We start from the raw sequence: 9339 nt of genomic DNA on the forward strand, positions 1-9339 counted from the left end.
AAACACTGAACTGTCTTGTTCAGTTTATTGTAGCAAGAGCATGGATTGTCGTTATGTACAAAATATGAAGCACTTTTTTCATCCTTATCCTCCCCCTTCACAAATATATATATATTTAAATGTTGTGCATTCACAAGATATCTTTAAGAGATGTTGTCTTGAAAAGAATGGAAATCACAGATAAAGCAAAACCTCTTTATAAAAGCAAATGCAAATTTTTCTTCATAATACTTGAGAAAGTTCTTCTCTTGCTGAAAAATATGAGGCCTGTGAATACAAAATGACCTTTTCTTTATGAACCTCTACAATGGGGATTTGAAACCTAAGATAAAAATGGTTCATTCAGTTTCTTCATGTTAGAGCTAATCTTCACAGAGCTATAGTTTACTTTTCACTTCTGAGGTAGAAGCTGTACACTTCCCCTTGAAAAAAAATTATAACAGCCACTTAATAGTTTCCAATTACTCCACTCTAAAAACATGGATCTTTCTCAAACAATTAATTTTTTTCCCAGAAGCAACCATGACAGGAGTTGCTCTAGGTAAAAACATATACTATCTTATTCTATTCATTATGAAGGGAAAACCAAGGCATGATAATATTGCTCACCTGCTTTTCCAGAGAGCAGCTGTCCCTAGAAAGGTAAAACACCCATGCTGATTGCAAAAATTGATTTAATCATGATAGATCCAGTATTTGAATTTCATTAAGACTATGCATTACGTATGGTCCAGAATACTGTAAAAAATAAATGGCCAGAGAATGAGATTTTTTTGAAATACATGTGTATATATAACTACTTATCTTAAGAAGTCATACAGGAAACAAAATGAGAAAATTGTTTTCCATCATGAGTTCAAAGAAAATGCGTTAGTGTTTTTTCTTTTAAGATTTTTTAAAATTTTTGCTGATTGAAAACATATTTCATGCTGATGGTAGATATTCCTGATTTACCCTTTTGATATTAAGTTGAAAAAATGATACATTTTGAGATGAAACAGTGCAGTGGAACAGAATAGTTTGGTACCTAACAGCAAATGATTAGAATTTAGCTTGCAAAATTTTTCAATGCATCTTTGCCTAAATTTGTAATTAAAAACCCACACAAACAGTTGCAAAAGCCAGCTAGCCAAGCATCCATGCCAGTGGTATTTTTTTCTGCATATTTTTACAAGCTATTATAGTATCAGAAACACTTTTACTTGGCTCTGACAACTGCTTTAATAGCAGCTGTAGTTCTTAATATCAGGCAGAAGAGGTGACAGTTCAATTCAAGGGAGTTACGAGAGTAAGAGATGTCTCCCTGTGATAAAATAATGTATATAGGGGAAAAGAAGGTTCTTTAAGGCTATGTCTCCATTAGCAAGTAGTGTAGCTTAATAGAAGTGGTCTGTAGAGAGAAACAGTTGGCCCTGAGGGCCTGTCAGCTGTATTATAAACAACTTAGGGGTGATATGAAATAGCTCTAGTCTGGTATGCTCCTGGACTCTATTTCCCAGTTTAGTTTTATACAAAAGGAGTGTGGTGAGGGCACTTTCAGGCCACTCCACAATGCCAACCAAAGTGCAGTAGGTGGTGGTAAGCACAAAGTTTACTCCCAAAGTGCAGTCCTCAGCTTCTCTAAAATGCTAGTATAGAGGTACCCTCTGTTTAAGTTTTTAGACTGTACTAGCTAGATCTGGTTATTGATGCTCTGTAAAACTGGGACATGTGGGTGCTAATTTACCAGAAGAAGCTGCTAATCCTTTTATAATTTTATGAGAAGGCAAAGAAAACCCAATAAAATTAAAGGCTCAGTTTTTCTCTAGAAAAGGTGACTTTTTTGGGTAACTGCCAAGAACATAAAATAAATGGAAGAAATTAACTCTGCTATAAAAAAACCAAATCTTGAATTGTGATTATCTTAAGTTTACGTATTTAATTTCAGTATGCAGTCATTCAGGTCTTTGCCTATACTTGTGGATCCTAATTAGGATCTATGGGTCCAGACAAAAGGATGTGAAAGTCTTACACTGTGGTCGATACTGTATCTTTCAAAGTAGATGGTATGGCTGTTCAACACACAAGACTGTATTTGAGAATCTGCCTTCTTTCAGAAGGTTTTCTGGATGACATCTCACCTGGACCTCATGAAGTCTGTAGGATCAAGTTTTCATTTTCTGTATCTACAGGAAAATCAGAAAATCAATAGGTCTTGAAGGTATGACTGTATCATGGTTCATACTCCATTGTTTCTCTTTATTCACTAGCAGGTTTAATGTGGACACTGAAAGACTCTATATGGTATGGTTGCCTGTATGTGCACCAACCAGCAGCACATAAAGAGATTTCCTTCTGCTGGGGTAGACAGAACTAGGTCTTGATCAAACCCCAGAGCATTTTTACTATAGCAGATGTAGCCTTCAAGCTAAAATCTGTAGCAGTCACAAGTTTCACTGGGTTTGAATTTAGAAAAATGTAATCATAGGTGTGCTTAGGCCTCTGGACTCTCAGGATATTATAAAACTCTTAAAAGCCTTCTGCAGATAAGACACACACATTTCTAAGGCTGATTTTGGCTCTTTTCTCCTACTACTAGAAAGCCCCCCAAAACTTCCATCTTGAATTTTCTACTTCACTGTAGGCAAAGAGGCATGCCTTCTTAAAGCCTTAGGCAAATGCCAAAAGTTGATTTCTAGATGTGGGATTATAAACAATGAAGTTCTCAAAATGAAAGTCTTCCAATTTTTTTGAAAGAGCTAGGTCTTTCTGAATGAAAAACAAAACTTGGGCTCAGCGTGCTTGAGTCATTGCCAGTCCCATTTACTGTGGTGCCTCCAGAGGCCTTTTCTACACCCAGAAAGATCAGCTGGTGATTAAAAACAAACACACAAACCAGCCCAAACCAAGACTATGCATTTCGTACTCAGAAGATGAAAATGGTTATACAGAAACTCTAATCTTTAATTGAAAATGGTTTTAAACTTCACTTTTTCACTTCTGTTGTTTTGGCAAGTAGACTCAGTAAAGGGTATGTTAATGAGCTATATTCATTGTTTTCAGGCAGAAGTCCACAGATACATGGTGTTGCATCCAGAGAACTGATATGTTTTTCTTGTTGCTAATTTGTAGGTTAGTGAAATATTCTCAAGAGATAGCAAGTAAGAGCTTCATAAATACTTATGTGTGTGACAGATGCACTCAACTCCCCTAAACAAACTAGCAGTATTTTGGTATGGGCTCCAAAGGAGGTAAAGGCCTGAGCCATAGCCGGGCCAAGAACTCCTCTAGGAAACCCACAAAGGAACAGAGTGACCCAGTGAGCATCAATGCATATGAGCTTGGATCACCAGTCATGCGATTAACACATGAATAACGGGTGGCTTTTCCAAGACTTATTTATCAAGGAACAAAGAAAGTTGTGCGAACAAGGAGTCTCATGCATACCTTTCCCGTTGTTGCAATTAGACTACGAAACAACCACTTTATCCCATAAATATAACAGCTCAAGTGAACCTTCTTTAAGCTCTCCCTGCTAGGCAGTGTGGCTGCATGGCCGTGATCTCCCCTTGAGCTGGGACACCTCTCAATTATGAACTAGGCATTTCTTCAAAAGAAAGCTGAATTTGGTGTATTTCCAATTTACACTAAATGCCAGCAAACTAGCTAATCTGGCTCAGTTGCTTTGTGTGATGTGGAAATTTTAAGGTTTATGATATCTTTGGGGTATGCCTGATATCATTAGGGACTGGAGCATCTCTTCTATTAGGAGAGGCTGGAAGACATGGGAAACTGTTTTGCCTGGAGAAGAGAAGGATCAGGAGAGGTGTTATCTATGTGTATCAATACCTTATGGGAGGCTGTAAAGAGGAGGGAACCAGGCTTATCCAGAAAAAGGACAAGAAGGAATGAACACAAACTGAAACACAGCTGAACAGAAGAAAACATGTTTATACTGTGAAGGTGGTCAAACACTGGAACAGGTTGCCCAGAAAGGTCCATCCATCAAAACATGACTTGACATGGCCCTGTGCAACCTGCTGTAGGTGATCCTGCTTGCACAGGAGGTTGGACTAGAAGATCTCCAGAGGTCCCTGCCCACCTCAGCAATCTTGTGATTCTATGATCTCTGGTGCATGATTATATATATGATGGATAGGGACCAACTATAGAAATGACCTACAATTTAGGTAAATTTAATACCTCCCCTGGTTATTGCTGGGAGGCACTCAAATTTTCTGAAGAAGTCAGTTAGTATGATAATGATATGGCGATATGAAGGCTGTAAAGTCATGACATGGAAGAGCTGGGAACTGCCCAAGGACACGTCAGACGTGAGGTTTGTATGCTGCCCCTACGTCACCAGTTGTGATGTGGTAGAAATTCCCGCATGCTCAGGCAGAAGCTGCTGCCTGTGGCTTAAGGACAGGTCACCAGAATGCCAGAACTGATATGCAGAGCTCTATGAAGGCCATAGTTCTGCTTTTACTACATCAGGGCACTCACAGTCATGAGCATCCTAAACACTCTCCTATCTTTTCCGTTTGCCCTGTTGGCTGGAATAATTCTCATTTTTGGCTTGATTGTTGTGTTCTGCATCCTGCTTTTCATCATCAGACTTCCTCTTACTCTTGGTGAAACCAAGATAGTCACCAAGTTCAGTAAAGCAGGGAAGATAACTGAATATTAGATCTGTAGTCGCCAGACCAAATGCAACTCAAGTAGATGTTGTGGCCAAGGAGATTGCTCCTGGTTACAATGTGGTGGGTACCGTAGTAGTAGCAGTAGTAGTAGTAGTAGTGATACTAATACTACTAATAATTTATTATTACTATCATCATCAACATCATCTCATTATCATCATCACCATTATCATTATCAGTTTTTGTTTTGTTGTAGTTTTTGTTCCGTGGTCAATTTAAAGTGGAATTTAAATCTAATTCATCTTAATAGGTAGAACAAAGGGATAGCTCTACTGAAAGCAGAGGAAATTAAAAATATTACTTAATATAAGTTGTCTTAACATTTATAAGCTGAGTTCTGGAAGTACTTAAAAATACCATACACTGGTTATAAATCAGGTCTTTGCAAATAGTTCACCAGCTTTGAGAAGAAAGGGAATTGGAAGATTTCAGACATACATCTTTGAAGGACATTAGTCTGTTCTAAGTTGTGTAAAAGATGTTTTATGGTTTTTTGAATGTAGCAGTGTCAAAGGAGGTAAAAAAAGAATAAACATAAGGGCAACATGAATTGCTTCCACTTACAAGTCCTTTTCTTGTTGCTTTTTGTTGATTTGTTATTTTTGTTCTTTTTTTATCTTAGTGGTGTAAAATATTTTTTTAAATTTTATGACTCTCTAAATAAAATGGGAGGTCTGAGGTATTCTACAGGCATTTGATACAGTGTTGACTTGAAAACTCTGCATACCTTTATAGAAATGGCTTATTTCCCTATTAGTATTTCTACCTTTGGTGACATTCAGAAGGGAAATAATTTTGAAAACAAGACAATATTGCTTTGTCTGTGAGCTGTGACTTAGTCCTATAGCAATCAGGAGAGGTTTAGGGCTTGCCTATGCATTGCGGAAGATAATTAGAATGGTGAAATTTGAGTTTAAACTTGGTGTTTCTGTGTCTCTGAATGTGGAGACAGGCCTGACGAGGTAGAGTCAGTCTATGTATTTAAAGGTAGAACATTTATGATGGATGAAAATACTCCATGCTAATCTTATGTTATGTATTTTTATGTGCACATATACATACATATGTATATCATGTACATGTATATATATCTTGGAACAGGGCATTTTCAGATGACAGGCTAATCTATCCTGTTCAATTCAGATCTAGAATTTTCTCTTTTTTTTATTTATTTTAGTTTTTACAAAGCAGATGTTTATCTGCTTCTTCTAATCACCCTTCCATATGTCTGCCACATGTTTCTTTCTTTTATTTTCGTTGTTCTCTGTATGTTACTTAGTTTCTGGGTGAAAAAAAGTGTGGTGATGTTTGTATTGTCAATATTTTTGTCCAAGTTTGTACTGTCAGCAGTACAACTGTTACAAACAATTGTATTTTTAATGTTTATCGAAAAGTTAAAATGAGGTCTACAGCTCTTTGCAATATAAATTTAGTTGGACTTCATCCATCTGGCTTCATAGGTCATTTTATATCATCTGTTGATATGGTTCCTCCATGCTCAGAGATCCAGATCAGGGAAAGAATGCAAATCTGTAAATATATATATATATACATACACATACATATGCATATATGCACATACATATATATATATATGAGAAGAACAGTTATTGCTTTTAGGTTTAATATCTCTCAGCAGAGTACTTTGGCTGCTAAAACTCAATAGCAGGGGAAAAACTCATCTTGGGAGAGTTCCAGAAAATTTCAAACAAGTTTACACAGTTCCTTCATTAGTGTTCGTAATATGAAACAAATCAGTCAGTCCAATGGGATCTAATAGTTATTTAAAACATTAGTAAGGGTGACTACTGGAGGAGGAGATAACAGATAGTGTTTTTAATTCAATGATGCCAAAGCATTTAACTTAAAACAAATACAATGAGGAAATCCAAGCACAAAATGTTTGTCACAAAGCTAGCTAATAGTACAGCTAATATTACAGTCAATAAACCCAATGCTCACTTACCAGAAGGAGAAAGTAATAGGTTATTTCTTCCATTGGGAGACCTGTAAAACCAGCTTCTGTCTGTTTAATATAGCTGTATATTTCCATTGGTATTTCATTTTCTCTATAGCTTCTATCTACTGATTTAGGATGTACTAACACAGAACATTGCTTATTGCACAGAAGCCACTATTTCATACTGTGTTCCAGAGACGGTAGTTGCACTCCATGTGTGTTAACAAAGCTGTCTTATCTCAAAGGTCTTGCAGTTTGTAAACTCTGAATAGCTATCATTTGAAGGTACTGATGTTTTCTATAATAATGCATTGTAAAAGAAAATTATGAAGTTAAATCTTTTCACTTTTAGAACCATTAGGGGTAATATAAGTCCCTTAGAAAAATAATAGAAATACTGTTTCTGGTCCATTTAAAACTCCTGAGTACCTTATGAAAATGAATAGGAGAAAATAAATCTGCAACAGTAGGTGGTAACTTTGCAAAGTAATCTGACTTTTCTGTGTTGCTTCTGTTGCACAGAGCTGTGTAGATAAAAAGAAGGAGAAAATTACTTGGCATAATAGAAGTGGGAGTAGGTCATGAATTTGTTTTGTTTGTTTGCTAGGTACACACTATCTAAATATTAAGCTGACAACTGCAGAGCCTGCAAGAGCTCTTTCTGGTCTTGATGTTTTTTGTGCGTACCAAAACATATATGACAGAAGTCCAGTTGTGGATTGGACTTTGAAGTGCTAGAACAGTATTAATTATAATAAGTAGGAGAACCATAAGCTAGTGATCAATCTGACATCTTTGGGGTGAAATTAATTGAGGTAGGGAATATAACTACTGTTACCAGTACTTAACAGGCAGTTGTCCGCCCTTACAGGAATGGATGCTAGTACTTCTTTTTGATTAGAACTGGAAACATAACTATGTTGTGAGAATGAATATTGAATTTCACTATTACAGGTAAATGTTCTTCTCTCAGGTCATTACTATCAGAATACTGAAACCAACCTGTTCTTTATTAAAACCTTAGACTTTATTAACTTAAGTTCCTTTTTTTCCACTTATAAAGTACCTGAAGATCTCTCAGAAAAAAAAAAGATCTTGACTGGCTCTCACTGAAAGTGGATCTTTGTGACAATGTATGGCACACCAGTGCTAAAGTTCAAATCAGGGATGATGCCCTGGAGGACACCATTTTAGATAGGCAAAGTTACATTTTGACTTGTGAACAGCTGAATGATAGCTGTATCTTAATGACATATGCTAAACAAAATGAGCCGACTGTCCAGAACTTGCTGCTGAGCAATGTTGTGTGGATCCTCCTAGAGACATTTTCTGGCATTTCCCAGAAGGCAGATGATGTGTGATCCACTGACATCAGTGAAGACAGAAAGACAAAGGATAAGGCAAAACCTACCCAAGCCAAGAAGAGTGAGCCTACCCTGTTGTCATCTTGGAAACTTGTCCTTCTACAATATTCAGCACAAAGAAACTGTTCTTCATTGTCACCTAAGCAGGACACAAGGACTAAACTTGCTGGTGCATTTCTCACTGCTTCATTAAACATTCACTGTGATTAACACTCATATAAGGTGTTTGGGTTTTTTTTACAGGTCTTTATGATTAAAAGTAGTACACTCACATTGTTGGTGTAAATGACAACCAAATTCAGTGTTTTAACTACAGTGCAGTGGAAGCTATGGGGAAGTAAATGCTTTTCTTTTTACTTTTGCTTTGGAAAACTAGAAATACTGATGAAGAAAAGGATTTTTTAAATGTTAACACATTTAAGTCTCATGCTAATTGATGCCCGGACAAACTTTCCCACTGTCTCCTGTCAGAATGGAGACAATCAAGTAACAGGTGTCTTGGAGAAAAAGCTGACAATTATTTTTAAGCCTACATTTATTGTTCTAACATTAAGATAGTATCCACCTGTTATTATCTACTGGTTACATTAATTCTGTGTCTGAGGGCAAATTTAATTTTTGTGTGTCCTGTGTTAGCTATGGAGAAGCTTAAGACACAAAGTGGCAAATATTCTGGTTTCTATTCTGGAAGAGGGATGTGCAGGGGCTGAACTGCATTCCAGTGATTTGCAGATGGTTTGGCGTGAGTTCTATTCTTGCTGGTTGTCCAAAGCCTGGTTTTAAGCACAAGAGTGTAAGTTTTATTTACTCAATTCATTGTTTAGTACATTTCAGCAAAACAGTGAATTATGGGCCGGCCAGATCTGCAGCTGGTGGTAAATGGACACAGTCCACTAACTTCAGCGAAGATACATTTGTCCATATTGTCTGAAGCTGTGTTACAATGCATTTATAGCACAAATAGACAAAGGCTTGAAATGAAGGCAAAAAAGAAATATTGTAATTCTCATGATCCTACTTTTCTACTTACCTATATGAAATTGCCATTCAAATCCGCTGTTAAGTGTCTGAGTGCTAATTTGAAGTTCTAAATGCCTGGGTAAATGAATAAGTATAGTTTTTATCCTTTAACTTCATAAATTTGGGCTTCTGTTGTGTTTTTCATTCTAGTTGTGTGCAGAATGAAATTGGAATAAAGAAACCTACTACACTCAGTGGTTGTGACGAACTAGAGACAGATAACAGGAAATTTATATCTAGAGGCTTCACTTTCTCCTAGATTTGTGTGGAGGAGTCAGTAATTCCCTCAGATATGTGCAGCTGAAATTTTTCC

Source organism: Accipiter gentilis, chromosome 3, assembly GCF_929443795.1.
Source record: "Accipiter gentilis chromosome 3, bAccGen1.1, whole genome shotgun sequence".
In the NCBI taxonomy this organism is placed as follows: Eukaryota; Metazoa; Chordata; class Aves; order Accipitriformes; family Accipitridae; genus Astur; species Astur gentilis.